This window comes from Saccopteryx bilineata, chromosome 5, assembly GCF_036850765.1.
Source record: "Saccopteryx bilineata isolate mSacBil1 chromosome 5, mSacBil1_pri_phased_curated, whole genome shotgun sequence".
Classification (NCBI taxonomy): Eukaryota; Metazoa; Chordata; class Mammalia; order Chiroptera; family Emballonuridae; genus Saccopteryx; species Saccopteryx bilineata.
Genome location: NC_089494.1, coordinates 229,797,238 through 229,824,697, shown reverse-complemented (window position 1 = coordinate 229,824,697; position 27,460 = coordinate 229,797,238). Strand labels below are relative to the sequence as shown.

The 27,460-nt window shown below is 44.4% G+C and overlaps 1 long non-coding RNA gene across 1 annotated transcript; it reads left to right on the top strand.

The window, feature by feature from the left end:
• The first annotated feature begins 1,092 nt into the window (after positions 1 to 1,092).
• On the top strand, positions 1,093 to 26,675 carry LOC136337534 (uncharacterized). The gene is made up of 3 exons (XR_010731847.1): positions 1,093 to 1,187; positions 23,586 to 23,642; positions 26,523 to 26,675. It is a non-coding gene; the product is annotated as an uncharacterized lncRNA (long non-coding RNA).
• Positions 26,676 to 27,460: the final 785 nt, after the last annotated feature.

The following is a 27,460-nucleotide window of genomic DNA, read 5'->3' as shown; positions in this document are numbered from 1 at the left end:
AACATGTGTCCAAGCAGAAGGAATGGTAAGTACAAAGGTCCTGAGGGCCTGACCTGTGGGGGTGCAGTGGACAAAGTGTTGACCTGGAATGCTGAGGTCACCAGTTCGAAACCCTGGGCTTCCTTGGTCATGGTACATTTGAGAGTTGGTGCTTCCTGCTCCTTCCCCCCCCCCACATTCTTTCTCTCTCTTCTCTCTAAAATGAATAAATAAAGTCTTAAAAACACAACAACAAAGGTCCTGAGGCTGGCACATGTCTAGGGTTCCAGGAATTGCAGGAGGGTGTTAAACAATAACCTTTGAGACTGAAAGTTTTTCTGAAAGAAAGGGTTTATTGAGCCAGAATAAAGACCATTTCCTGGAACATATGGTCTACCAGGCATCCCCAAACTATGGCCCCCTGAGGCCATTTATCTGGCCCCCCACTGCACTTCTGGAAGGGGCACCTCTTTCATTGGTGGTCAGTGAGAGGAGCACTGTATGTGATGGCCCTCCAATGGTCTGAGGGACAGTGAACTGGCCCCCTGTGTAAAAAGTTTGGGGACCCCTGGTCTAAACCACCAGCAACAGGGCTAGATGGAGAAGGCAGGGCTCTTTAGTACAATGGGTTTGGGAAGAAAGACAGTTGTTTTGAAAGAATGTATATTGGCTACAGATAGGGGAATAGGAAAAGGTAAAGAGAGGGGAATTCTAGGATGGGTGCATGGTCCCTAAGGAAGAACTATTTCCTGTTTGTGGATTAGTTGTGGGCAACAGTCCACAGAGTTCACGCCCGAGCAGGATGCGGTGGCGTCTGGTGGTCAGCTGATTGTTTTCAGTAGCTACCTGGAAGTTGATTCGAAGCTTTGACACACATTCAGGAATGTGAGAGGTCTTTTGTGGGTTTCGGCTCTCTTCCTCCCACCCTCTGGCCTGCTGTGATTTAATGGGGGGGGGGGGTAACTCAGAATTCTTCTCTTGTGAAAGGCAATGTGGCTGGAGAGGAGATTTCGGTAGAAAGGGACCATGGATTAGGACTTTTCTGAGGAAGAGACTAGGGCAGGAATTCAAGGATTTATGCCCTATGGGAAATATGCTTGTTCTCAGGGAAAAAGGAGAGAGGAAAACGGAAGCCAGCAGCGAAGGAGCTCAGCTGTGCGGGGGCCTCTGGAAAGAGAACTGTCCTGCAGAGCGTCCCCTTGAGACAGGTAAGCTGGCCCTTGGTACCCCCATTCCTGCGAGTCATTGGCAGCGGCTGCTGGATGGGGCGGAGTCTCGGCCCCTTCGGGCTGCTCTAACAAAAACCACAGGCTAAGTCGCTTATAAACAGCACATACTCATTTGTTACAGCTGCGGAGGCTGGAGGCCTGGGACAGAATTCTGGCACGCTAGAGGGAGGGCCATCCTCTAGGCTGCAGCCTTCCCCTTGTACGTCAGGTGGCGGAAGGGGCTGGGGAGCTGTGTGGGGCCTCTTTTATACAGATGCTGATCCTCCTGACCCGTGATGGTGCAGTGGATAAAGCATCGACCTCCAACGGTGAGGTTGCTGGTTTGAGGCCCAGTGAAGGCACATATGAGATGCAACTATGAGCTGATGCTTCCTGTTCCTCCTATGTTTTCCTCTTTTTCTCTCTCTCCTTTCTCTAAAGTCAATAAATAAAAAAATAAAAATAAAATAAAATTTTTAAAAAAGGCACTGATCCCATTATGAAGGCTCCCAAAGGCCCTACTTCCTGGTTATATTGGGGGCTAGGTTTTTACTATATGAATGGGGGGGGGCACAAACAAGGTGTTAGCATTCCTTTCTGGAAGCTCTACCAGGCATCCCCAAACTACAGCCCGCGGGCTGCATGTGGCCCCCTGAGGCCATTTATCCGGCCCTCTGCCACACTTCCAGAAGGGGCACCTCTTTCATTGGTGGTCAGTGAGAGGAGCACTGTATGTGGCAGCCCTCCAATGGTCTGAGGGACAGTGAACTGGCCCCCTGTGTAAAAAGTTTGGGGACCCCTGGTAGGCAAAGGCAGTAGACAAGAACAAAATTGAGATGTTCTAAATTAGAATTGTAGCAGCCAGAGAGAGAAAGAGAAGAGCTAGCCTGCTGGTAACTGTGGACCAGCTCTGACAGGACTGTTCACCCTACTGTGTATCTGTTGGCATTTAGCATGAGTTTCCAGGTGCCTGTGTCTTCGATTATCCAAAAGAGAGCTAGCCAGGCAGCACCAAACCCACCTTCTAATTTACCCATGCAGACTCTGGGGCGGTTATCCCAGAACTCACCCCGCTGTGGCTCCTCCCCCGTCTACAGCTGATACAAGTCCCTTCAGAAGGCTGCGTCTTCCTTCCCACTATCGCTGTATAACGCGCTTGAGAAACTTCTGGACATCAGACAGGTTTTCTTTCCCAGCTAGCCATGCTGGTGGTTTAGACTCCGCACCCCCAACCAGCTTCTATTTTTCTTTCTTTCTTTCTTTCTTTCTTTCTTTCTTTCTTTCTTTCTTTCTTTCTTTCTTTCTTTCTTTCTTTCTTTTCTTTCTCTTTCTTTCTTTCTTTCTTTCTTTCTTTCTTTCTTTCTCTCTCTCTCTTTCTTTCTCTTTCTTTCTTTCTTTCTTTCTTTCTTTCTTTCTTTCTTTCTCTCTGTCTCTCTTCCTCTCCTTCCCTCCTTTCATTCCTTCCTCCCTCCCTCCCTCCCTCATCCCTCCCTATCCTTCCTTCCTTCCTTCCTTCCTTCCTTCCTTCCTTCCTTCCTTCCTTCCTTCCTTCCTTCCTTCCTTCTTTCCTTCCTTCCTTCCTTCCTAGCAATGACCAAATAAATCCTTTCTTTTAAAAAAACTTTCAATCATGAAAGTTAATTTTTTTCAGACTTTACTTATTCATTTTAGAGAGGGGAGAGAAAAAAAGTGAGAGAGAGAGAGAGAGAGAGAAGGAGGAAGGTGCAGGAAGCATCAACTCCCATGTGTGCCTTGATCAGGCAAGCCCAGGTTTCAAACTGGCGACCTCAGCATTCCAGGTCGATGATTAATCCACTGCGCCACCACAGGTCAGGCAGTTATTTTTGTTGTTGTTGTTGGTTTTCTTTTGTTTGTTTGTTTGTTTAACACAATGAAGAAATTCTGCAGGGAGCACCTTTTTGCCATGCCTCCGGGTCTGTCCTCAGTGATTCAGGTCACTGCTAACGAGCATGTTGCACCCACGGAGCAGTGGCCTTGCGGGTGGGCAGCCGCACCCAGACGGCAGCAGGCTGTCAGGGATTGTGACTGGGGCTGAGCCTTGGGTGTTGTACACTTTACCCTGAGCAGCTTGTCATACTTCTGCTTCCAGCCACACAGTCTTTGTTCCCAAAAGGAGCTGCGGTGGCTTTTACGATGCCAACTTAAACTGGAACTCCACTTTCCAGGTATCAGATACGGAAGATCCCGCCTGGTGCAGAGAGGACACACTAAGCCACAGCCACTACAGGCTGGGGATTGGTAGAGGCAGGTAGGGGCAGCCCCGAAGGTGTCAGTGGGTCCCTCTCAGCCCTTGCTTTCCCTACTCCAAGTCCAGCTCTTCTTTCCAACTGCCAGCTCTCCTGACCAGCAGTGACCCAGGCCCACATGAGATGCTCTGCTGTGAGCTCACAGAGATGGAAGCCACCAGAGCCGACTGCCTTCCAGATACTTCCACATCAGCCTTTTTGGGGGCTCCTCTCCCTCAGCTCAAAGTTCAGCAAGCTCCACCTGTGTACCTCCATCAGGGCTGATTAAAGCTTTTCTCTGGACCTTTTCTTTCTCGGCTCCTCCCAAAATTGTGTAAGGTCGAACTCCATAAAAATCTATCCCATAATCCTCATAGTGGTCTTGCTTCCCTGATTTGAGCCCTACTGGTACAGGAGGGGAGTGTGATTATCTTCATCTTATTACATGGCCAAGGAAATTGTATCCTTCCGTACAGATTGCTACAACAGACACCTTTCCGCCTGGCTGTCCTTGAATATAATTAATATGTATCAATATAATCATATAATCAAAGTGACATTGAATGTAAGGTCCTTGAGTATCTGGTAAGGGCGGCACTAAAGAACTCTGTTTAGGAGAACTGTAATCAATCCAAAGATCCTTGTCAGTGACACCCACAGGGGCTGGGGGCTAGAGATACATTGGAGAGGCAAATTCACCCCCTTGGATCTTGCAGATAACTGAAAGCGTTCTCCCGTCTCCTGGGCTGGACCCGTCATCACCTGGTTTTTCCTCCTTGATCTTAACTTGAGTCTTTCCCCCTCATCACATAGCACCGTGCTGACGGGAGGCCAGCAGGACTTAATTCAGCCACGAAATTGCTAAATGTACTCATTCATAATCTCCAGGTGTCATGAAAAGCGTGCTGGCCTGAGGCTCAGAGGATCGGGTTTCTGGTCCTATTGCCAAGAACCCTCGGGATTAGGAAAGTCATCAGCCTCTCTGGGCTTCAGTTTCTTGGTGATTTGTTTTCTAATGCCATGCTAATGGAATAGGTTCTGGGTCTTCTGTCACATACCTCAATTCATTGCTCTTTTTAGAAACTTGCATTTCAGTTATTTACATTAAAGTTCCACAGAGTGGGCACATACATCCCAAGAACGTATTAAATACACGAATTGACATAGTGACCTCTCTTGCTCTAAATGTCAGATCATCTTGCATGGCGCTTGTTTCACACACACGGGGCCATCCTGAGGAAAGCGTGGAAGTTCCAGAACAGGGGTCGACAGTGGGGTCCTCTCTCTTTCATTTGCTTTCAGCATAGCATGACACATAACAATCTATGTGTGCCTAGCACTGTTATAACGGTTTTGGGGTAATAGTCACTGGCTTTAATTAAATTAATTTTCATTAAAAAAGAGTTAAAAAGATTTGCTGCAAGGAAATCATGGACTGAAATGAAAACAATAATATAAGCACCAGCACATACACAACACCAAGAATGACAGAGCAGACCCTCCTAGACAAACTCCTTGCTATCCACATTAAAAGGTTAAAATAATAAGGATCAAATCAGATCTGACAGAAAATCTGACAAAACTATCTGCAACTATCAAGGAGATGTTTTGTAATTTGAATTTGTATCTAGTAGATTTGTATCTGCTATCATGAATGTGAATCTCTGTTTAAGGGCATGTTGTGTCTTGAAATATTAACTAATGTAATATGATACCGTCGTGATTGGCAAGGCATTTGAAAATATTATTTATTTCCTCTTCATACCATCTTTGTTTTTCTTGTTTGTGCATTTATTATAGTGCTGATAGCACCGTGGGAAGTATACATATTGGAAGCATGTACTAAAAACTTATAACTGATTGGAGGGGCATGACCAAGCTGGTGACCACTAATTGGACTAAGACCCACATGTCTACCTGTCCATCTGACTTAAGAAAAGAGGCCCAGCTTGGACCCTGTATTTTAGGACTGCAAAACATTTATCATTCTACTTTTTATGACCTATGAAATAATTATAAGAATTAAGGAAAGGGTTGTACTTTAGAAATTCAGATAAGTGTTTTCATTTCAATTGTCAGGAACCCCCACTTCCAACTTTTAGGAAAAACACAACTAGATTTAATAATCTTTCAATGAGTTGCTTTCTCTCTTACTTTTACCTGGTTCAACATCCAAGTAAATGAACATTGCTAACCTATTAGTTTTTTTGGAACAAAGAAAATTGTGGGGATATTTCAGATTCAGGAAAGAATTTTGTTACAGTATTGAATATGTGCAATATTTATTTATTTATTTATCTATCTATCTATCTATTTATTTATTTATTTATTATTCAGTGAGAGGAGGGAAAGCAGAGAGACAGACTCTCGCATGCTCCCTGACCAGGATCTACCCAGCAAGCCCACTAAGTGATGCTCTGCCCATCTGGGGCATTATTTGGTTGCTGAGCAACGAAGCTCTTCTTGAACACCTGAGGTGGAGGCCATGGAGCTATACTCAGAGCCCAGGGCCAACTCGCTCCAATGGAGCAATAGCTGTAGGAGAGGGAGAGGGTGGGGGAGAAGCGGTGGAGAAGTAGATGGGCACCTTTCTTGTGTGCCCTGACCAGGAATCAAACCTGGGACCTCTATACGCTGGGCCAATGTTCTACCAGTGAGCCAACTGGCCAGGGTCATTATTTATTTTTAAGTCTACAGAACTAAAGTTACTATTGTTGAGAAATTAAAAAAAATCAAAACCTTAGTTTATTCATAGATAGATTTAACATTTTTTAAAATTGATTTTAGAAAGAGAGAACGGGAGGAAAAGAGAAAGAAACATTAGTTTGTTGCTCCACCCATCTATGCACTCATTGGCATATGTCCTGACCGGGGTTGAACCTGCAACCTTAGCACATTGAGGACAACACTCTAACCAAGTGAACTACCAGGGCAGATTGATTATTTATGATATGCTAGTTTTAGAGTGCATTTTATGCAGAAAAAATTATATTCCATATTTTATATTATTTAAAAATTTTGCAAAATATAAACAGGAGATAGAAAACAAACAGGGTATAAATGTGAACTAAATTGTTCACCAGGAACAGACAACCCCCTAAATCTTAGTGACTTAATGCTGTGTAAGTTTGTTTTTTACTCATATTTCATGTCTAATGCAGTTTGGCAGGTGGGGCCCTGCTCACTGAGCTCTCTCAGGGGCCGTGGTAGACAAAATAATGACCCTCAAAGATAGATAGCCACGTCCTAATCAGATGCTGTGAATGGGTTTTTTACCCTAATGGCAAAAAGTGCTTTGCCAATGTGATTCCGTTCAGGATCTCGAGATGGGGAGATTGTTTTGGATTATGCAGGTGGGTCCTTATGAAAGAGAAGCAAGAAGGTCAAAGGCAGTCGGAGGAGATATGACCATGGAAGAACAAGGTTGGAGTGATGTCAGGGAGGGCCGCAGCCTCTAGACATTAAAAAATGCAAGGACATGCGGCCTTCCCTGAAGCCTCTTAAAGGAATCAGCCCTGTTGACACCATGATGTGAACGCAGAGAGGCTGATTCTGGACTTTAGACCTCCAAAAGTATAAGAGGTTAAATTTCTACTGCTTTAAGCCATTAAATTTGTGGTAATTTGTTACAGAAGCAATAGGAAACAAATACAGGGACGTATGTTCCATCTCGACAAATGCTTTCATGGTTCCTAAGGCAGAAAACGGAAGAGTGGTAAAATATGTGCCTTCTCTTAAAGCTTTAACTGAAAGCGACACGTATGTCTTCTGCTTTCCCGATTGGACCCTGGATGAAATGCCGGGTAACCCAGAACTGACAAGCACAGTACTCACAAGGACAGCTCTCGTCAAGGGGATGTCCTTGTGGTTCTAGGCTGGAGGCGGGAAAAGACTAGTGAAAATGACACAAGTCAGCAGGGTTCAAGGCAGAACGGATAGAGATATAAGGTTGCCAGGTAAATTGTGGATTTGTCTCATGAAATATATAGACTGTATACTTCTTTGCTATTGGGCTGTCTTGTACATTGTAGGATGTTGAGCAATATTTAGGACATACTTATACTAAAAGATTATCCATTGTTTATCTAAAATTCAAATTGAACTGGGTGTTACACATTTTTATTGCCAAATCTGGCAACCTTAATAGAGAATAAACTCATGTTGAGAGCTGGCTTTAGTGCTGTGCAGGAGTAAATATGGGGACAGGCAGGGTCAGATTTGGGGAAAAAATGGACACTGGAATCAAATGTTAATTTTTTTTAATTTTTTTTTTTTTACAGAGACAGAGAGTGAGTCAGAGAGAGGGATAGACAGGGACAGACAGACAGGAACAGAGAGAGATGAGAAGCATCAATCATTAGTTTTTTTTTTTGTTTGTTTCTTTTTTTTCTGAAGCCGGAAATGGGGAGAGACAGACAGACTCCCACATGCGCCTGACCGGGATCCACCCGGCACGCCCACCAGGGGCGACGCTCTGCCCACCAGGGGGCGATGCTCTGCCCCTCCGGGGCATCGCTCTGCCCCGACCAGAGCCACTCTAGCGCCTGGAGCAGAGGCCAAGGAGCCATCCCCAGCGCCTGGGCCATCTTTGCTCCAATGGAGCCTTGGCTGCGGGAGGGGAAGAGAGAGACAGAGAGGAAGGAGGGGGGGGGATGGAGAAGCAAATGGGCGCTTCTCCTATGTGCCCTGGCCGGGAATCGAACCCAGGTCCCCTGCATGCCAGTCCGACGCTCTACTGCTGAGCCAACCAGCCAGGGCCCAATCATTAGTTTTTTGTTGCGCGTTGCAACACCTTAGTTGTTCATTGATTGCTTTCTCATATGTGCCTTGACCGCGGGCCTTCAGTAACCCCTTGCTTGAGCCAGCAACCTTGGATCCAAGCTAGTGAGCTTTGCTCAACCAGGCATCTCCAAACTACAGCCCGCGGGCCACATGCGGCCCCCTGAGGCCATTTATCCGGCCCCCCGCCACACTTCTGGAAGGGGCATCTCTTTCATTGGTGGTCAGTGAGAGGAGCACTGTATGTGGCGGCCCTCCAACGATCTGAGGGACAGTGAACTGGCTCCCTGTGTAAAAAGTTTGGGGACCCCTGGAGCCTCAAACCATATGAGCCCGCACTCAAGCTGGCGACCTCGGGGTCTCGAACCTGGGTCCTCTGCATCCCAGTCCGACACTCTATCCACTGCGCCACCTCCTGGTTAGGCTCAAATGTTAATTTTTAAAATTGATTTTTAGAGAGAGAGAAAGGGGAAAGAGAGAGAATGAGAGAGAGAGAGAAATGTTAATTTGTTGTTTCATTTATTTATGCATTCATTGGTTGATTCTTGAATGTGCCTCACCAGGGATCAAATCTGCAACCTTGGTGTAGTGGGACGATTCTCTAACTAATTGAGCTACCCGGCCAGGGCAAATCAGATATTAACTGAAGTCTTTGTTTTAGACTACAGTTACTGTGACTGAGGCAATTATACAACATGATTAGTCCAATTAGAGTGAATGTTCAGAAAGATGTGTGTGTGTGTGTGTGTGTGTGTATGAGTATAAAAGAGTTACAGACACTTACCTGTGGCCCAAACTAAGCAGTTGCTAGAGAAACATTCTCAATTATTTGAAAGTCTAAAGATATATAGCTGGTGAACTAGCATGTGTTTTTTTTTAAGGACAGTGATAAAAGACAAAAGTATCCACTAAAGACCAAATGTCCAAACTTGGTGATCTGTTTAAATCAGGGGTTCTCAACGAAAGGTACTTTGTATCCCAGGGAATACTTGGCAATGTATGCACAGTTGTGATTGTCACGAAGGGAGGTGCTGCTGTCATCTAGTGCGTGAAAACCAGCTAACCATCCTACAACACACAACGCAGCACCCAAAACAAAGAATCATCCAGTCCGAAAGGTCAACGGTGCCACTGTTGAGAATCCCTGGTGTAAACTCATGTAGTCAGTACACATTCTGTAAAGGCACAAACAAAATGTTCCCTCCTGAGTAAAACTAGATAATAAGCCTGAAATTCCATGCAGACAGATTCCAAACTAAAATAGAAGCAGCTGGCACCACACAGGCCCTTCATTTGTCATTCCCTATCTGGGGTTTAGCCACCTCTGCAGACAGACAATAAATCATTACTGTGTGTGGTGTGTGCATGGCATTGCTATCTTGTGTATATTTAATCATTATGCCCAAATGTTTTAACCTGCATACGGTGCCATTGTTTCTTCAGGGTGACTTATTTCCATATGATTCAAGAGATGGAGGCTCTGGCTGGATGGCTCAGTGAATAAAGCATCCACCTGGCACACCAGAGGTCGCAGTTTCAACCCGATTAGGGCACATATGAGAAGCAATGAATACACAACTATATGGAACAACTGTAACAACGAGTTGATGCTTCTCGCTCTTTCTCCCCCACCCCCTCTCAAATAAATGGGAACATATTTTTTTTATAAAAAAAATTTTATTTTAATGGGGTGACATCAATAAATCAGGGTACATATATTCAAAGAAAACATTTCCAGGTTATCTTGTCATTTAGTTCTGTTGCATACCCATCACCCAAAGAGAGATCGTCCTCCGTCACCCTCTATCCAGTTTTCTTTGTACCCCTCCCCCTCCCCCTCCCCCTCCCCCTCTCCCTCTCCCTCCTCCCCTCCCCCCACCCCCGTAACCACCCCACGCCTGTCCATGTCTCTTAGTCTCATTTTTATGTCCCACCAATGTATGGAATCCTGCAGTTCTTGTTTTTTTCTGATTCACTTATTTCACTCCGCATAATGTTATCAAGATTCCACCATTCTGCTGTAAGTGATCTGATGTCATCATTTCTTCTAGCTGAATAGTATATCATGGTGTATATGTGCCCCATCTTCTTTATCCAGTCTTCTATTTTTTTACAGTGATTAAAAGCCTTTAAGCAAACTCTTGGCCAATACAGCAAGAATCCATAAAAGAGTAGTGTCCTTAACATGTTCACCAAGTCCAAGTTGGCCCCATCACCATGCCAAATTCCTGTAAAATGCAACCCAACCACAGTTCAGTCTGTTAGGAGCTGTCACAGGGAGCAGGAGTCCAGGAAAAGTCCACATCCATGAAAAGTCCTCATGGCACTGGAATTGTTGTCACCATTCTATACTTTGCAGCTCATGTCCAAGTCCCAATGACCGCTGCTTCTAGCTGGTAATGATTCAGGTAGACTGGAAAAGCCATTTGCAGCATGCATGGATATGGAGCTTCTGTTCTCCTCTGCCTGGAGAGATGAGACCAGGTTGCTTTTCCCTGGAGCTCTGCGACTGTGGCATGGTAAAGAGAACCTTGGGATACACTAAGCTGGGTGGCAAAGGTAGATTCATAATAAAAGTTGGCAAAAGGGGGAAAGAGAGCTCTAAATTAGGAGTAGGTCCCAGCCTGAAATATGAGTGGGGCATTGAGGTAGGAGGAATAAAGGAAACACTATATATTAAACAAAGCAGCAGAAAATAGGACTATCAACACCCACAACAGAGATCTTTGAGGGAAGAATAAAAAACCTGACTATTCAGGCAAAACATAGTTAAGTGGCCCTTGTGCAAATGAGATCAGTTTACCTGCTTCCTGGAAGAAATACCCTAGGCTCGTCCACAGTGTCGTAGATGGGGCCGACGGCCCTGGGCACTTTCAGCCTTCAGTGGCAAACCCCAGCTTTCTGGGCAAGGTTAGGTCATAGGTGGCTGGAGCAGGGCTGGAAGAGACTGAACCCTCCCTTAGAGGAGCGAGGGAGAAGCCTACCTTCCAGTGTCCCTGTTTCCTCACAGCAGAGGCATGTAAGCCTGGCAGGCTTTAGCTCAATGACCTAATGGGAACATATTTTTAAATTTCTTTTTTTAAAGAGTTTATTTATTGATTTTATTGAGAGAGGAAGGGAGAGAAAGAGAAATTAGAACATCAATCTGTTCCTGTATGTGCCCTGACCAGGGATCAAACCGGCAACCTCAGCTCTCTGGGAATGCTCCAACCAACCAAGCTATCTGGCCAGGGCAATAGGAAATTTTTTTTTTTTTTTTTTCAAAAAGAGATGGTGCCTGACCAGGTGGTGGCGCAGTGGATAGAGCGTCGGACTGGGATGCAGAAGGACCCAGGTTCGAGACCCCGAGGTCGCCAGCTTGAGTGCGGGCTCACCTGGCTTGAGCAAAGAGCTCACCAGCTTGGACCCAAGGCCCCTGGCTCCAGCAGGGGGTTACTCGGTCTGCTGAAGGCCCACGGTCAAGGCACATGTGAGAAAGCAATCAATGAACAACTAAGAAGTCGCAATGCGCAACGAGAAACTGATGATTGATGCTTCTCATCTCTCTCCGTTCCTGTCTGTCTGTCCCTGTCTATCTCTGCCTCTGTAAAAAAAAAAAAAAAAAAAGAGATGGTTATATCTGTAGTAATATGGTTCAAGTTCAAGGAGTTCATTAGGGAAAGTTTTGAGCTAAATCAGGTCAAGGAGATACTAGAGACCTGGCTGAGAACCAAGGGAATTCTCAGTTCCTGGAAAGGTGTGTTTATGAAGGCTCTGTCAGTTCTAGAGGGCAGAAAACCAACTCACCAGGCTTGAAAGCAAAAGAAGATATATTGCTTCGCATGACTGAGACTGTCCCTGGGGTGTCCGCTAGGGCTGGATGAGGATCTGCATGCATCAACACCTGTTTCTAGGCACTGCCTGAACTCGCTTTTTCTCCCTGTTTCTCATCTCTGCCTTCATTTTGCTGGGAGACTTTCTCTACAGGGTCATGGTAGGGAAGATGGCTACTGGCAGCTTAAATGTCACATCCTCCTGACTTAGAACGTCTCTTTCCCGTCACCTGTATGTCAGAGTAGGAAAGGTCTCTGTTTGGCCCGAGCGGGATCCCTGGCTGTGTCCAGGGAAATGGTACCATGCATGGTTGGCCAAGTCTGTGTCATTTGAATGACTTTTGTGGGACCACATTTCTATGCTGTCTCTAGTCCTGAAACTTCCTCTTTCTCTTTTTTTTTAAGGTTTATTTATTGATTTTACAGAGAGGGGTGGGGAGCGAGAAGTATCAACTCATAGTTGCTTCACTTTAGTTGTTCACTGATGCTTCTTGCTTGTTGTATGTGCCTTGACTGAGCAAGCCCAGGTTCAAACTGGCAACATCAACATTCCAGGTCAGTGCTCCGTCCACTGCGCCACCACAGTGCAGCCTAGCCCAGGCACTTCTTGAATGCAATAGCTGGCACCCGACTGCTGAAGGAGCCGGACGTGTGAGCGCTTTCATGTCTGGCTGTGCAGAGCCACCTTGGAGGTTCAGGGTTACCCGAGCTTTTTTGGCTGAGGTACTGACTGACCCTCTTCATGTGGGGAAATAGTCCTGTTCTCGCAAGACTGTGTTAGAGAATCACAGAAACAGACTCATATGGTAGGAACCCGATAATACATGGTGATTGGTTGGTGGCATTTTTTTTTTTTTCTTTTTAAGAATTTACACAAAATAGTCCATATAAATGAGTTTTAATCCTTCTCTTCCTTCTCTTCTTCATCTGGTTAATCTGGAAGTAATGTAACTCTCCTTGCTGTACAACTATGTGCAACCAATCATGTCAAAAATCTGTTCTTCATCATAAAAACGAGACTAAGAGACATGGACAAGAGTGTGGTGGTTACCAGGGGTGGGGGGAGGGAGGACATGGGAGGGAGGGAGGGAGAGAGTTAGGGGGACGGGGAGGGGCACAGAGAACTAGATAGAGAGTGGCGGAGGACAATCTGACTTTGGGCGAGGGGTACGCAACATAATTTAATGACAAAATAACCTAGACATGTTTTCTTTGAATATATGTACCCTGATTTATTAATGTCATCCCATTACCATTAATTAAAATTTATTTTTTAAAAAAATCTGTTCTTCAGATAATTTTCGGTGAGTTGCTTCAAATACCTTTTGGGAAAAGGCACCTCGAAGTTACGGTGATCTAGCTCTTGCTCCTTTCAGTGGTTACAGCCCCTCCACTGAGAATTCCCACTTCCCCACTCTGATTCTTTCCCAAAGAAATTGCTCCAAGTTGGCAGCATCCACAATTCCATCTTCTACAGGGTGGGTGCAGTCACAGGTGGACTTACGAACCTGCCTCCATTTTTTTTGCACTTCTTTGACACACGCTTTCCCACGGATGCCACTGGGGCAGCAGAGACAGAAAAAGGATTAGTGTCCTTTCAGTACCCCAGATGATCCATGTGTAGTGCACAAAACACATTCTTGCTGGGCCCTCAGCTGATGGTCTCTCACATCTGTTTGAGTGATGTGAGAGAAGGAGCTCTATGTTTGCATCTTAATACCCTGACTTCTAAGTGGTTCTTCCACTTACTGGGCGAGCAACTCACTGGGCTGCTGTCAGCCCCACCTTCCTCATCTGTAAAATGGGCCAATAATCCCCCCTCTCAAGGATTCTGAGATAATCAATGAGATTACCTGTGTATAGGGCTGGTATGCAGGAAGTGCTCCAAATTGCTTCTTTCTTCTCTCTCTTCTTCTGCAATGTTGGTCAGCTTTTATCAAAATTTAAAGATGTTAGATTTCTTTAAGTTAGACAATATATAGCTTCAATTATAGGAACACTTTTGAATGTTAAAAATAACACTCAGAATATATAAATATTTTTAACTATTTAAATAAATTACATCTTAAAATGTAAGACATTATATATGATGATTTGATAAGTAAATTAAGCTAATCATAATTCAATTCTTATGTTCCTGAACAAAATGACTTCATAAATATTGGAAAACTTCCTGTTCACATCACCCCACCCTTCTTCCAAGGGTCAAGTTCTGTTTTCACTCTGAAGTTTCCAAATATGTATAAATTTCTCTTTCCTGGTGGTTGAACTACCAATGGTTATAAATGCTTAACCAAATGCTAACTCAGGACTGTCAGTGCACCATCTCAGTTACTGAGAATAAAAAACGCGAGCCTTTCCAGAGCAGTGCTATTTGAATAACTATTCTGGGAAAGACACTTTGAGAACTGACTGTATTCCTAACGAGTTCTTAGTAATGATACTTTCTCCCAGCATGAGCAAGAATGGCCATCTGTACTTCAGAATAAATGGATAATGTGCCCTGGGACCCTGGAACTTATTTTTATTAGTTTTCCCTGGCATTTGGCATATCAAAGGGAAGAGATGTGAACATCATTAAATAGAGAGTTCATGTGTGAAATGTGAGGTATAAGAGTTTAATTTTCTGTTGCAGCTGAGTAAATGCACGACTATGGCTTGACAAGTTTTATTCACTTGAGGAAGGTCTTAATTCTAGTGCTGATTTTCTTTTTCTGCTGTTTCAATGAGCTTACATATAAAGCTGGCATGCTATATTTATGCAACTATGTTAAATTTATGAAATTTATTTCTCCTCTTTTTTTAATTTTTTTAAAAATTTTTTTGGTATTTTTCTGAAGCTGGAAACGGGGAGAGACAGACTCCCGCATGCGCCCAACCAGGATCCACCCGGCATGCCCACCAGGGGGCGACGCTCTGCCCACCAGGGGGCGATGCTCTGCCCCTCCGGGGCTTCGCTTTGCTGCGACCAGAGCCACTCTAGCGCCTGGGGCAGAGGCCAAGGAGCCATCCCCAGCGCCCGGGCCATCTTTGCTCCAATGGAGCCTCGCTGCGGGAGGGGAAGAGAGAGACAGAGAGGAAGGAGAGGGGGAGGGGTGGAGAAGCAGATGGGCGCTTCTCCTGTGTGCCCTGGCTGGGAATCGAACCCGGGACTTCTGCACGCCAGGCTGACGCTCTACCACTGAGCCAACCGGCCAGGGCCTATTTCTCCTCTTATTCATCATCTTACGTCAAAAGAAAAAAGAAAATATACAAATGTGTACAATTCGCTTAATTCTTTAAGTGGGCAAGGGTCAAAAATGGAAATTAATTTAGAGGGATTACCTGGTATTCTTTACTGCCTTACTTTCAACTGGGATGATTTCTTTTCCTAAGGAAAGAGTTCCTTTTCTTTTTTCTTTTCTGATCCAAAGATTGTTATAAAGATTAAATGAGATAACATATGTCCACTATTGGCATGCAGCAAGTTTTCAATAAATGTTGCTTCTCTTTTCAGCTCCTTCCAATGAGTGGTCATCATGTCTGATGACTAAACAGAATGAATGGTTCTCAAATTTTAGAACATTTCAGAATTAACTCAGAAATTTGTGAGATGTGCCACCGCCTGGTGCCACTTTGGAATCACAGGGTCCGAATTTCCCGGACTACGTCTGATAAGCTTTGATGGGAACCCAGCATCAGAACTGCTGATCATAAACAGAAGTCAGAGCTTACAACAATTTCTGGGTTGCTTTCTTTGGTTCCCAAGGATTGAATGAATTCTGAATCAGTAGTTATAAAGAGAACTTTGGGGCTAGAGAAGAACTTAGTGTTTATTACATTTCCATCTTCTGCAGTTAAAACTGAATTGCAGAGAGGCTAAGGGACTTGCTGGGGAAACTTAGGTGCTATGTATGACGTGGCTGTCCTTGGGCTCTGTCCCACAACCCCCACTGGCTTTGAGCGTGAAGTCCTCCGCGGCTTCCTGTGGTAGAAACATTTACTTTCAGCTCAAATCAACCTATGCTTATACATAGATGGCTCCATCTTGATATGTCACACTGATCTTGTACTTTGTACAAAAATAGCTGCTCGATTCTAATGGCTGGCTATTTCTCACTTTTATTACCTGATATAATTACCCCTTGCCCATTCTTCTTTGTGGTTATATGATTCATGACTATTATTAGCAGTAGGCCTGAATGCACTTTGAAAGGAGTATTGAAAGGAGCAGATATTACTGACCAAATACCATGTCATCTCATGTGATTATTTTACTGTCTTGGGAGCAGGAGAGGATTAGGTAGGTATCTTTTGAAAGGATTGTTTCCTTTTATATATTCACGGCAGGTTGGTTTTGGAGAGTATAAAGTTGTCTCATTTTTCAAATACAGGAGCAGAATTTTTAAGTGCCCACCTACCTATTTAAGAATTGTACTATAGGACCTTGGGATCATATATGATTTAGAGTGATGTTTCTGACGTTGAATTTCTAAAACCAGAGGAGTATTTCAAGATTAGGTATACCTCATGTGTATCATTTTTTTTTTTCAGTTATCTTAACTGATCTCACCTACCCGGCACTTGAATTATCACTACTGGAACTTAGTCCCTCACAAGCTGTCCCTTAGTGCTTTCTGAGCCACTCCCAGGATATTTGACATGTCCTCCCACCTGTTTCTCCAGCTGTGGCCTCGTCTGTGGCTGGCTCTCGAGGGCTTCTTCTCTGTGGGCTGAGGCGGTCCTCTACTGCTACGATACTGTTATGCGGCTTACATGCCCGTCTTTCCATCTCCTATGCCTCTGTGTGAAGGATAGTTTCCTGAAGATTTGATATAACGACAGCGACGTCCAGTAGAGTGGAGAATGATCAGACCAGTACCCAGGTTCTCTAATAGTACTTAGCTTCCCTGCTCAAACCCAGTTCTCACTTCACTGCGCTGGGGCAGCTCACTCCCTACCCGAAGGTCCTAAATGCTTTGGGTTTGTGCCAACTGTTTCCCATCCCTAGAGAGGAAAGGGAATTTCTTCCTCACTTCTGTCTTTGACCCATTTGCCTTAGACCGTTAATCTGTTGCTCAACTGATTGGGAGTTGTAAATGCTCGTTTCCTAGATGGGAACTGTGCAGCCAGGAATGGTCTGGTTCCGCAGCCTCGGCGAGACAACCACAGCATGGCCTGATGTTAGTACATTTCCCAAAGGCTGGGCTATTCAGTCTCAAATAAAATCAAGTATGAAACACTGAGAACCCGGGCCAGGCTGAGTTGTCTCAAACCCAATCCAGATAATTCTATCTCTTTTCATCAAGGGTTTATAAATGGGTCGGGGTAGGAGTCCAGTCTTTCCCAAAGTCATCTTGTTACACAGAGAAAGTCTCCTCAATACACTACTTTTCTGAGGATGCTTATTTAAAGTGCCTTCACTGTTAAAGCCGCACTCCAGGGATCCTTCAGGTGAGGCTGATATTTGAGTGTCTTCTCCTCCCTTTGCCTTCCATGTCATTCCTCCCACAGCTGCAGGCCTGGCTGGACAAGGAAGCTCAGTGGGGAGGTCCCTAGGGCTCAGCCTCCGGGGACACAGAGCGTGCGTGGTAGAGAACGGATCTGAGGGAGCAGAGGGAGAATGACCAGACAGTGCCAAGGACAGAGTGTTTAGGGAAGGTCTGATTCCCGGCTGGGAACTCTAGAACACCATAACTCAACCAAGACTTTGGGTTTTCCTAGAGATCAGGCTTATAACTAACTGTCACCAGGCCATGTCTCTGTGTGTGCCTGTACATCTATGTATGTGCATGTCTGTGTGTCTCTCTTGTGTCTGTGTTTATGTGTATAGGCATGTCTGTATCTGTGTATGTATGTCTCTATGTGTGTGTGTGTCTGTGTATTCCTGTGTATTAGGTGTCTGTGTCTATTTTGTGTTCCCTGTGTGTCTGTGTGTCTGTTTCCCTGAAAGCAGGGAACAGCAAAGAGGACCTTCTGGGGTGGAGGACTCAGGACTCCCACACAGTCACGGTTCTGAGTCCGTGAGGCAGTGGATACCAAGGCTAGCCTGCCCAGGCATCTGGGGGCTGCCTGACACCTGGCAAAGGGGTATTGGGAGTCTGAATGACTGGCTTGGATTCTGCAAAGCCAGTTGGCATGGCGCAGTAGGATCGGCCTCTAGAGGAAGCAGCAGGGCAGGACTGCCCCTAATATTTGAGGGGTCCAGAGCAACAGTATAAATGAAGGGTACATGCCACATGTTTAAATCTTCAGAAGTTATCAATCAAGCTACATCAGAGCCTAGCTCTTGGGTTCCACGTGGCCACAGCGTTTCCTGGGACTGTCCTCACAACCTGGAGGCTAACGAAGCCTTCCCCTCCCCTGTTCTGCAGGTGGTATGCTAGTTCTGCTGGGGCCGCCAGGACAGCCAGGCCAGGGCAGACTGGGGTCTGGGCTCAGACTTCTGGGCGCGACTTCACTGCCTAAACTCAGCATTTTTCAACTGGAGCGCTTTGGGGGAGGAATTTTCCTTCTCTAAGCCTCAGTAATGTCCCATGACACCAGAGTTCTCCAGCACACCTAAGGTATTGCTTTTATTGGAAGGGTTTTTGGATTTCAGATGCAGAGAACTGAATGAGTCATAGTCCTCAGTTAGCAGCACATAATTATCCCTGGTTCCTACAAGGCACCTCTCTGATTCACTCATTCATTTATCCACAGCCAATCTATCATTGGCGTCACAGGCACAGTGCTTTAGGGCTCACAGTACTTTGAGAGCCCCACGAAAATGTTTTAATTTCTTTCAAATCAGAAATAAAAATGAGCTTGAAGGTCAAAGAAGATGTTTTTATACATAACAATATACTTGTTCTTATACCAACACAGTTGTCAAATATGATTTTTAATTTTTATGGGTAAAAAGATTCATAAATACAAAATGACTTAGAACCCATGAACTACAGAATGCAGCCTTGTATTTATTCATCCTTTTTGCTCTATATCCTAGTCCTTGTCCTCAATAAGCACCCTTTTAATGTGCGTATTCATTTCTATTTGAATGTATTTTTGAAAAATGTATATTGCTGCTTTGTGTGATGTATTTCTTCCTTAAGTGATACTGTATTGTTCTGTTTCCTACTTTCTTCACTAAGCTCCATGTTTTTAAGATCAGCCCATGTCTACGGCCATACCACCCTGAATGTGCCCGATCTCGTCTGATCTCGGAAGCTAAGCAGGGTCGGGCCTGGTTAGTACTTGGATGGGAGATCAGCCCATGCTTCTATGAGTACTTCCAGCTCATGGCTGCAAAATGCTCCAGGTGTGCCCGCACCACGCTTCACCCCTTCCCTCTCCCAGTGACTGTGGCCCAGGACTCCAACTCCCTGCTGCCACCATGCTGCAATGACCTGCCAGGGACATTCCCTCATGGGCCTGGGTGGGAATGTCCCCAGGATATAGGCTCAGTTGATTTCTGAGCCAGAGGGTACTTACATAGTTAATTTGGCTATGTAATAGCAAAAGGCTCCCCAGAAGAAGTACTGTTCTCAATTTTTTTTGTGTGTGTGCTAGTCATGTCGGGGTTTGCTATCAGTTATGTTAGTTTCATAATATATATTAGTAGTTCTTTATTTTCTAGAGCAATTTATATTGCAGAGGAATGAACTGTTCTAGGATGTAAGCAGTATGACTGCTTGGTGTTAAAGCTCATTTACATAAAAATTCTCTGAAAATGGTTTCAATTTCTTCTTTGGATGCAGATTCTAATAGATGTTAATGGTTCTCAATCTGTTGTTGGCGCCTGGGCAGGAATAACGAGGTAGGAGAAGCATGAGTCAGCATCCCTCTCCCACTCGAACTTTCCTGCCCGTCTTAGTCACTGAATTGATGTCAAAACTGTGCTAACCAAAGAGGGGGCAGAGGGGGTTCGGGTTTTAAAGGAGCCTCTTGAGCCCTGGCGGGGTAGCTCAGTTGGTTGGAGCGTCATCACAATGTAGCAAGGTTACAAATTGAATCCCCTCTTGGAGCACATGCAAGAACCAGCCAATGAATGATTGTCATGAATGAGTGGGACAGTGAATCGGTGTTTCTTTCTCTCTCAAATCAATAAAAAAAATAAACAAATAAAGGTTCTTCTTGATATATTCCAGGAGGGGTTAGGAGCTCCAGGTATGGCTTTAAACAGATTTCATTTGAGTCTTGCCTCTACAACAAGTAAAACACGACTATGGGAACATTACTTAACGTTCCTGATTCTATTTTTTCAGCTTTAAAGTATCAATTAAAATAATCATGGGATTATTGTTTTAATCATTTGAAATTATGTACATAGGCAAGATGACATTGGCACATAGTTCACTATAATTGCCAATATTTTGATTTATTTTTTTACATGTTACTCAGAATTATTTTTAAAATTTTTATAATTTTAATTTATTGTGTTAACATGGATTTAAGTGTCCCACTTAAATCCCTCACCCCCACCCCCTTGTCCCTCATTTTACCCCCTTTACCCACCTCCCCCTAACTCCCCCCCCTTCCCTCTAGGATTTGCTGTCCTGTTATCTATATCTGTGTGTTATGTATATATAATTTCACTAATCCCTTCACCTTCTCTGATCTCATCGCCCTAACCCCCTTCCCTCTGACAGCTGTTCCTCTGCTCCCTGTGACCCTGCCTCTGCCTCTATTCCATTCCTCAGTTCACTTTTTCATTAGATTCCACATATAAGTGAGATCATATGATATTTGTCTTTCTCTGCCTGGCTTATTTCACTTAGCATAATAATCTCCAGGTCCATCCACACCATCGCAAAAGTAAGATTTCCTTCTTTTTCATGGCTGCATAGTTTTCCATTGTGTATATGTACCACAGCTTTTTAAATTCATTTTTATAGTCATTATCTATCTTGCTCGGTGTACTGTCTCTGGCACCTAACACAGTACCCAGTATCAGGACTTGTCGAATGGATTACTTCTTATTCATGACAATATTTGTGTCACTCTTCCTCAACTGCTAGAGCTGTCAATGTTGGATGCTACTTGTACCTGAGTGACTTACTTGGGCTGTATGTGGAACATTGGTATTATAGAAAAGCTACAGTGATTGTTTTGTATAATGTATGTTATGCTGGTGGATAAAGGGTAAAACCACAGTGATATGTTTAGGGAGTGATGCCATGCCTAAAGAGTGAGATAATTCATTATGTCATCAACTAGGTAAGAGGCTTCTATCCTAGAAATGAGCAGGAGAAGTGTAGGTGGGTAACAGAATGGAAATATTTTCTTTCTCTTGGACTTGACCACAGAGATTTCAATATGACTTAAGGAGAGATGGTGAGAAGGAGGTCGTGTGTGTGTGTGTGTGTGTGTGTGTGTGTGTATGTGTGACAGAGAGAGAGAGACAGAGACAGAGAGAGGGACAGACAAGGACAGATAGGAAGGGAGAGAGATGAGAAACATCAATTCTTCATTGCAGCTCCTTTGTCACCTTAGTTCATTGATTGCTTTGCTTTTCATATGTGCCCTGACCAGGGGACTACAGCAGAGCAAGTGACCCCTTGCTCAAGCCAGCAACCTTTGGGCTCAAACCAGCGACCATGGTGTCATGTTTATGATCCTATGCCCAAGCCAGTGACCCTGTGCTCAAGCTGGTGAGCCCATGCTCAAGCTGGATGAGCCCATGCTCAAGCCGGTGACCTCGGAGTTTTGAACCTGGGTCCTCTGCTTCCCAGTCTGACACTCTATGCACTCTGCCACCACCTGGTCAGGTGAAGGAGGTCTTTCCTGACAACCTCCATGTGAGACTCTCTGAGTCTCAGCCCTATCTTATCCTAAGTGCCATCTGAGATGTGATACTCTGGCTGGGGCCTCTTTTCCTCTTGGCTCTCAGCCTCTGACCAGGGATTCTCAGCTCCATCACTACTGACATTCTGGACGAGATACTTCTCTGTTGCAGGAGCTGTACTGGGCACTGTAGGAGGGCTAGCAGCACTGTACTCGAGGTACTGTAGCAGGAGGAATAGAAAGTTCTACTCATGAGGTGACAATAGGATCTCCCCAGTTGTGACAATAAACAAATGTCTCCAAACATGGTTCAATGTCCTAGCTTGTTTGAGACTCATTGAACTAGAATGTTTCTTATGTCTTCTGTATCTGCTTCCCCCGTGTACCATTTGGCATTCTGTAAAGTCTCCTTGAAAATTCTATCCTGTCTCTACTGTGCTAAGGTTAAGAAAACGTTTCTTGGATACGTACAAACCAGCTCCTTAAAGGAGGAGCAAGGAGGTCTTGGAAGTTACTGGGGTTGATCTCAGCAAAAGAACCCTAAGGGGAAACAGATTGAGGGACTTATCACCTGGAGATTCAAAGATTCGCACTTCAAAGGGTTCGCCACTTTAAGAAGGGGTAGTGGTTTTGCTTATGTTGCTCTTCCATGAATTTTTGGATTTTTCTCCCACGAAGAGGCAGGTGCATATTTAAGATGTCCTGAACAAATGCCATGCCACTTTACCGAGGCCTAATTAGAGCTGAGTTTTATAGTTGCTAACTGGGGAAAAAATACAAAGGGTAAAAGTTTCACATGGCTGAAAGCCCAAGAAATAAAGATGTAGTTTCCTGGTGGCCAAGCATCTGGAAATGTTTTTCCTTTGTTTTCACGGGCACCATGGTTGACGCACAAGGGACTCTCTCTCTTGGCAACTTGTTGGCACAGATAAAATTTATGGGATCTCTCAATTCCCTGTGCTTCTTTCCTTGTCTTCAGAAACATTCCATCCAGCCTGAAACACAAGCCAATGGAGCAACACAATGGGGCGGCTTGCAAAGCTGGTGTACAGCTCTGGAGCACTCCCAGTATAGGTTTCTCTGGGCCGGAGACAACTCATTAAATGCATGTCCGAGGGCTAATTTGCATTTAAAAAATTTGAGACTAGGGGACAGTTTGCATAGTAAGTGAGTTCAAGAAACATTATGAAATGATGCAAGGGATTGGACAAGGCACTGGATAGGGTGGGGAGGTCGGGCAGGCAAAACTGCTTTGGGGAACTTACTTATTTTGTAAGGGACTGAAGTCAGGCGTGACTGTTAACTGTGACACATTTTACTACCCTGTAGATGGCCAACGGCTATGGGACAGAAGGGAGGGAGAGACTATTTCTGGTCCAGAGGGATGTGGGATGGCCTCATGGAGGCGAAAAGACTTGAGCTGAGTCCTGTCACTGGGCAGGATTGTGAGAGAGGGAGGTGGCTGGCAGTGCAAGGGCACTGTGTGTGGGGGGAACAGAATCGTACCAGCAGAGGAACAGAGACAGGAAGGAGCAGGGCAGGTTCTGGGCTTTAAATAGGCCTGGGGTTAAAAAATGTTAGTGTGGTACTTTATTTATCTACTAAAGATGATATTGAAAGATAAAGGTGGAAAAACACGTAGCAAGTCTTTAATAACTACTATTTATAAAATGAATACAGTAGAGAGAGTTAGAGTTGTACTGCAGAGGCTGCGCATGCTAAGTTAAAGAGTTGGACTTTCTGCCATAAGGGATGTGCAGCAGTGGGCAGGAACAAGTTTTGACCAGGAAAGTAGTAACATCAGATTTGTATTTTAGGAAGATTAAATTAGCAAGTGAAGGCAGCACGGACTGCAACCGAAGTACCAGGACATGGTAAGTGCCCATGAACCTTCCGGAGCTCGCTCCTCGCCCCTCTCCCGTTCTGGATTTCTAACATCTCATACATAACACCTAGGTACCTGAACACATTTTAAAATATTACTAGTTATATTCAACTGTGACCTCTAAAACTACTATACAATATAAAAACTTCTCTTAAAGTGCATGTATTTAAGAAGAAAATGTGAGTTCATTTAAAGGAAAAAAATTAAGTAATAGAACAGTCGATAAGCAAAATCCTGAGGAGGGCATGTGAATGACCAAAGTTTGGGGAACCCTGGACCAGAGGGACAGGAGATTAGAGGAGGAGGATCGGTGGACATCCGTCAGATCCACCGGGGGCAGTCAGCTAGATCGGGACCAGTCTTTGACCTGTGCAATGACAAGTTTGCAGTATTGAACCAACCCAATGTTTACATTTTATCCACTGTGCCACCGCCTGGTCACCAACATTTACATTTAGGTCTTTTACCTTTACTGTGAGCGAAAAGCTCTGTTCCAGTTGAAAAGATATTAAGCATCAGGGAGCAAAGTGGAGGGAAGTTGTGGGGCCAGAAGACTCCCCAAATATCGGCCTAGGCTTTTTGCTATGGAAAGGCACATGCTAACATCCTTTAAGAGTGAATTTGTGGAAAGGGGAGGTTGCTGGAAGGAAGAGTCCCTAGTGTCTTCTCTCCAGAGTAACTGCTCCTCCAAGGAACCAGCCTACTGCCGCCAGGGGCGGGGAAACCAAAGACTAAGGGACAGATGTGAGAAAGAGAATTACTTTTCATTGTATACCCATTTGTATCTTTTAAGTTTTTTTTTAATAATATTTAAGTATTTCCAGTTTTAAATAAAGTTTAAAAATTAAAATAAAGTACCACAGGTTCATATCCAAGTTTGATAAGCCTGTAATTTTATGTCAGTGAATATTTTGAACAGTTCCTTCTAGTCTTTTCTCTACTTACCCGTGAATATATTTGATAAAGTTGGGATCATACTTTGTAAACTTTTTTTTTTTTAAGTGAGAGGAGGGGAGGCAGATAGACAGACTCCTGCATGCACCCCAACTGGGATCCACCTGGCAAGCCCCCTCTGGGGCAATGTTCTGCCCATCTGGGACCCATTGTTGGTTGCTTGACACCCTAGCTATTTTTAGCACCTGAGGTATAGGCTCCACAGTCATCCTCAGCACCCAGGGCCTCAGCACTCAGGGCCAACTTGCTTGAACCAATTGAGCTATGGCTGTGGGAGGGGAAGAGAAAAGGAGAGAAAGGAGAGGGGAGGGTGGAGAAGCAAATGATTGCTTCTCCTGTGTGCTCTGACTGGGAACTGAACCTGGGACTTCCATAAGTTGGACTGATGCTATACTGCTGAGCCAACCGTCCAGGGCCTGTAAGCTGCTTCATGTCTTTTTTTGAGCTCATTTCACGAACATTTTCTTTTTCTTTTCTTTTTTTTTTCAATTTTTATTTATTTATTTTACAGAGACAGAGAGTGAATTAGAGAGAGGGATAGACAGGGACAGACAGACAGGAATGGAGAGAGATGAGAAGCATCAATCATTAGTTTTTCATTGCGCGTTGCAACACCTTAGTTGTTCATTGATTGCTTTCTCATATGTGCCTTGACTGCGGGCCTTCAGCAGACCGAGTAACCCCTTGCTGGAGCCAGCAACCTTGGGTTCAAGCTGGTGGGCTTTTGCTCAAACCAGATGAGCCCGTGCTCAAGCTGGTGACCTTGGGGTCTCGAACCTGGGTCCTCTGCATCCCGATGCTCTATCCACTGCGCCACCGCCTGGTCAGGCACGAACATTTTCTTATATTATTCTATATTCCTTCAAAAATATATATTTTTTCCATTTGGAGCACTCAAATTTAATCATGCTCAATGTTGTATTTAGGTTGTACTCAATTTTCTGGACAGAAAATAAAGTTGTTAGAAATAGTCTCTTGATTAATTGAAGCACTTTTGTGGGGTTTTTTTTTTTTTTTGCCATCTCTTGTATTTTAACTCTTGTACTATTTACCTTTGACATGTGAATACATTCTTTATTACCTAATTAGACTGTAAATGTAAGAAGTTACACCTATCCCAATTTTTGTTTTTCTTAAAGGCCAACTAACAGCACAATTAAAAACAGACATGTGAATGAATATGGATTTTAAGGATGATTTCTTAAATAAAAAGAAAAAATATCTCCCTAATTTTAGCTTGCAGAATTAACATTAATTGGCCAAATAATTTGTACAGTTTGGGGGTTTGGTAAAGGAAAGGCTGACAGGGGACTTAGTGGGTTGGAGAGAGACCTTTTTCCTGGACATTCACGTTTTATTAAGAAGAGTTTTTTTCTTTTTCTTAAGCATAGTTTTTTTGTTTTTTGTTTTTGTATTTTTCTGAAGCTGGAAGCGGGGAGAGACAGTCAGACAGACTCCCGCATGCGCCCGATCGGGATCCACCTGGCACGCCCACCAGGGGCGACGCTCTGCCCACCAGGGGGCGATGCTCTGCCCCTCCAGGGCGTCGCTCTGCCGTGACCAGAGCCACTCTAGCGCCTGGGCAGAGGCCAAGGAGCCATCCCCAGCGCCCGGGCCATCTTTGCTCCAATGGAGCCTTGGCTGTGGGAGGGGAAGAGAGAGACAGAGAGGAAGGAGGGGGTGGGGGTGGAGAAGCAAATGGGCGCCTCTCCTATGTGCCCTGGCCGGGAATCGAACCCGGGTCCCCCGCACGCCAGGCCGACGCTCTACCGCTGAGCCAACCGGCCAGGACCTAAGCATAGTTTTATTAAGATATAATTTATATACCATAAAATTCTCCTTCTTAAAATACATTATTTAGTGTTTTTTTAAAGAGTATTTCACAAAATAGCCCAATCATCTACTCTTGTTTCAGAACATCACATCACCCCAAAAAGAGACCCAGACCCTTTGGGACTCAGACCCTACTTCCTGCTCCTCTAGCACCTGGGAGCCACTAGTGTACTTTCTGTCTTGATGGACTTGCCTATTCTGGACATTTCATGTAAATAAAACCATATAATATGTGGCCTTTTGGGACTGGCTTCTTTCATTTATATAATTTCACTTGTATATTGTTTTTTTAGATTTGTCTATGCTGTGGCATATATTTGGAAAGCATTAAAAACAACAAAACACTTACATAACTTATTAAAAACAAAACAAAACAGAAAACTTCTAGTTAGCTCCTGGCCGGCATAACACCAATGCATTCTCCCCAGCAAGCTCTCCTCTCCTCTCCTTTCTTTCCCTTTCCTTCCCTCCCCGGTCCTCTCCCTCATTGATTTTCTGTCTCTCTCCCTCCTCTTTTCTTTTCTTCCTTATGGAAAATAACCATCTGCCAGCTCAGGGTTCTTCCCGGTTTCAGCATCTCTTAACCATCCTGTCCTTCACCTCCTTCCCCTTTTCGGCTCCAGTCCTCATTTCATCCAGGCTAAATTTAAATAACAAGAAGGAGCAATCTCTCTTTTTTTTTTTTAGCACACAGCCTTTTCTTCTGTACCTGCTGACTGATCATGGGGAAACCTACCTTATTCTGGGAATGATGGTGGAAGACTTTCTCTGGACAATGTTATGTGAAGGACAGGCAAGCACATTTTTGTTCAGAAAGCCAGAATCTTCTCAAGTAACCTAGAATCATACATTTACCTAACGCAAAGTACCATACAAGGTGCTCTGTGGGTTATAAACATGAGAAAACCAAAGATCTGTTTTCAGTAGCTAATATTCTAGGAAGGGATCTTAAACATTCTTAGTAATATGGCTTTCACAGTTGGTTACTGGACTTCAGTTCTTCTAGATAGGTGTATGGCC